Below are 4,097 nucleotides of genomic sequence, written 5' to 3'. Positions count from 1 at the left end.
GCGGTACTGTACTTAGGGAGCAATAAAAATCAAGCTTTCGAGCGGTACTGGATTATACTCTTGGCTGATCAAGGTCAGGGCACCGTTGATGCTAACTCACTCATCGAATTGGACTGGAATTTAGCGTGTAAGGTTTTTTGAGAAGGGATGAAACCAGGGAACCCGGAGAAAACCCCCAAGGGAGAGACCTGACACAATTTACTCGTGACAAATGTGTTGCCGAGTCCAGGAATTAAACTCGAGACCCCAGAGATGATAGGCGAAAGTGTACTACCGCTTGATGCCAACTTTGTTTCCCGAACAACATCACCAGACTGCTTTGATTTTTACCATTTATTTCATTCTTTTATCAACAGAAGTTTACGTGGTAATCAACTCACAACACTCTCTGAGAAGACTTTTAAAAAACTTCGACACTTGAAAAAACTGTAAGTTGTGCGAAGTATAGTTCCAGTTTGATCACGGAAAGAGGGCCACAGTATTAAGTGCAGTGCTACCCTCGTAAAAACAAGAAGGGTTTCTTTTTAGTGACTGCATTTAACCCGTGTAACGAATTCTAATAGACAACGATTAATTTTAGATAGCTTATTGACACTCTGGCCTTAATAGACCTCCTCGGCTTGGACGAAATGTTGTCCCATTTCAGACCACGTGTCATTCCCTAGAGTATCCTTTCTTTGTTTAACGGTTGCGCTAAGTTGCACATGAGAAGACACATGGATACAACAAAGAATCTCATTCTCATTGGAATGACACGTGGTCGGAAATGGGACAACTTTACGTTCAAGAAGAGGAGGCCTATAGATGATGTCCGCTGAATAGAGGTCCGTTTTACAGTGAAATATATGGGAGGAAAATGTCGGGACCCGTGCACCTAACCCTTTGATAAAGAAAGGGTGTTCGCTTAATAAGCAGTCTGTTAAATTGAGGTACCACTGTAGTTTATTTCTATTCTTCTTTGGTTCTGTTCAAGTGACCTGAGTAATAACGATCTTCATTGTGACTGTGGTCTTCGATGGATCACAGAATCCAACATCGATGTTGTCGGCAAGTGTGCTACACCTTCTTTTCTTGCCAACAAAGAACTTAAGAAGGTTTCGTCCGCTGTACTTTGTGGTTAGTTATGTCCGTTTTTATATTCTTTCTCGAAAGGACGGCCGCCATTTCGAACTGAATGAACCAAAAACAAAAACAACAAAAAACAAACAAAAAAACAAACAAACAAAACAAAACAAAACAAAACAAAACAAAACAAAAAAGACAAAAAAAAAAAAAAGACAACTATCGTTGTAAATTTATCAAACATGGCGGTTATGACATATTATTCATGCGCATTCAGTTGTACAGTACCTCGGCTCAACTTTGTGGTACGTTGAGGCCTATTTTTATTTTTATTCCGAAACGAACGGCCACCATTTTGAATTGATCCAACATAAAGCTATGAAGTCACGTTTACAATAATAAATGCCCATACAGTATATAATACAGCTTTATTTGAGGGAAAACTGGGTCGAGTTGCAATTGCAGTGCATTGTGGGGCAGTTTTAGCTATCTTGGAAATATGCCTCCTAAAACAGCCCCAAAAGGCACTGCAATGCCAAGTCAACCGAGGAATGGCTAAGAAGTGCTTTAGTACTAATGAGTAGAATGATTGTCGATTCGATTCAACAAGTCATTTCTGTTCTCTTCCAGATGTCGATGAATGTCGAGATGCTGCTAACCCTGTTTGTGGTAGGCACTCATCGTGTGAGAACACGCCTGGTTCTTTCAAGTGTGTTTGTGATCGTGGTTTCCTTAGCGAAAACGAAAAGACCTGCTCAGGTTAGATTAATAATGGTTTCTTTAGCTTGGGCGTAAGTTTTGTCATTTCAGATCACCTGCCATTCCCTTGAGTATCATTTCTTTGCTTAACGGTTGCGCATGAGAAGACACATGAATAAGGATACAACTCAAACAAAGAATCTTATTCTCAAGGGAATGACACTTGGTCTGAAATGGGCAAAACATATGCCAACGGTGTCCGCCATTTGTGATAATAATCCGCTGACCAAAAACGCCGTCATGCGGTCAGAGAGCTCCAACGCTCTTGCTTTTCCTTTCCCATTGTAAAGCCAGAAAATTCAGATTTCTTTGCAAAGGAAAGGACGTGAAAAGACCTGGGAACAAGTTAAGTTGAGTGAGATTTCAAATATGAAACGAAAAGCAAATTCATTGGTCAGCAGTAGTTTATCGACAAAAACCAAAATGGCTGGCAAAAGGGTATAACGTCAATCATACACAATCAAAAATTCAATATATTGCTTCCGTTTCCGGTTAATTAACATTATTGGCGCGAACGCGTAAAGGATTCCTCGAAATCTCATCCAAAGTGTACGTCTTCCAATGGCGATTATCACGACCACGAAATAAGTATTGAGATTAAGAGAAACCTGCTGTTCAGTAATTATGCCAAATATTATTAGACATTTATCGGATAAGAAGATTGAATTAAGATTGAGCCAATATGTTAAAGTGCTACTATGACGAAAATCGCTCAAACTTGGATTCAGCTGAAACTTCCAAAGAATACTCTTTAAAGGTCCAATAATCACTGTATGAAGTGTTTTCTCGATATTCAGGACGAAAGTATGATATTTTTACGATTATTTTTTGGAGTCTGTGACGTCATACACTCAACATCAAACATTGCTACATATATTTCTTTGTATATAAATCCTTAATGTATTTTATTCCTATGAAGCCCAAAGGGTGGCTAATGTGCTTATTTCACATTACTTGTGACTATAATTTATATTTTGGGGTGTTTGGGTATTTCTTTCTCCCTTTACTACTGATATTTTGATCATAAACTACAAAGAAATGTATGAAGCGATGTTCGATGTTGAGTGTATGACGTCACAGACTCCAAAAAATAATCGTAAAAATATCATACTTTCGTCCTGAATATCGAGAAAACACTTCATACAGTGATTATTGGACCTTTAAAGAGTATTCTTAGGAAGTTTCAGCTGAATCCAAGTTTGAGCGATTTTCGTCATAGTAGCACTTTAAGATAAGTCACATTGTGATTTGAGGTCATCCCCTTGGGGGTGGGGTGGGGATGAATTTACTTCCCTCATGTTCCCTGCTTGCAGAGTCTCTCTCGTTGGTGATTTGTGGCAAAAAAAAAAAAAAAAAAAAAAAAAAAAAAAAAAAAAAAAGAAAAATGGAGACTCTATTTCTCTGCCAAGAACAGCCAACGAGGGAGACACATGCTAGCAGGGAAGCAAAAATACGAAGATACGAGAGACTCTGCTAGCAGGGAATATTTTGCCTCGAGTGTCCATTATTCCTTGCTTTCACAAGAAGTCAATTACTGTCTCGTGAACATTGTTTTTCAGCTAAATCGTACTATACCTGTTTTAATTAGATAATTCTTCTCACAGCACATGGTGTTTGACCACCATTTACAGCAGGTAATGAGATTCAAAGAGTTTTATCACAGAATTAATTAAGTCCAGCAATCCGTGAAATTAAAGGGGAGTTTCTTTTGATGTGCCTTCAGTCGTCACGTGTTCCTCTATATTTTAATTTGGCTCAAAAATCTCGTTTCCTATACTTTTTCTGGAAATTTAAATCAGCTGTTAAGACACCTTTTTAAATTAGCTTTTACTTAGAATTTTATACATCTATATTACTATAACTATATATTTTATATTTTATACATTTATAAATATTGTTATTATACTATAATATATTATGTTATATTTATATTTCTATTCATGCAATTTTATCATTGTAATTTCTATTTATGCAATTTATTTAATTGAATGACTTAGTTAATTTCTGCGCATATGAACATACATGAAATATGTGTATTATAAATATTAAAATTATATATATATAAATATTCCTTGTTCCTCAAACTTGAAAATTAACTCAAAATCTGTCGATCTAAGACATGAAGTTAGAGCGAAACTTATTGATCTCAACCACTAACTTTTATTACAGCCCGCAATGCGATATTCCTTTTTCTAAAGAATCATCAAGTGAGGCTATCGAGTTGATACAATGCTTGTTGTCTCATTTGCGTCTCATTTGCATGCATCCATAATATC

This window comes from Actinia tenebrosa, unplaced genomic scaffold, assembly GCF_029948245.1.
Source record: "Actinia tenebrosa isolate PJP-AT-01 unplaced genomic scaffold, QUT_ActTen_1.0 PGA_scaffold8__29_contigs__length_14323225, whole genome shotgun sequence".
NCBI classification, from domain to species: Eukaryota; Metazoa; Cnidaria; class Anthozoa; order Actiniaria; family Actiniidae; genus Actinia; species Actinia tenebrosa.
The sequence above is the reverse complement of the archived record's forward strand: the minus strand, read 5'-3'. Positions refer to the sequence as shown.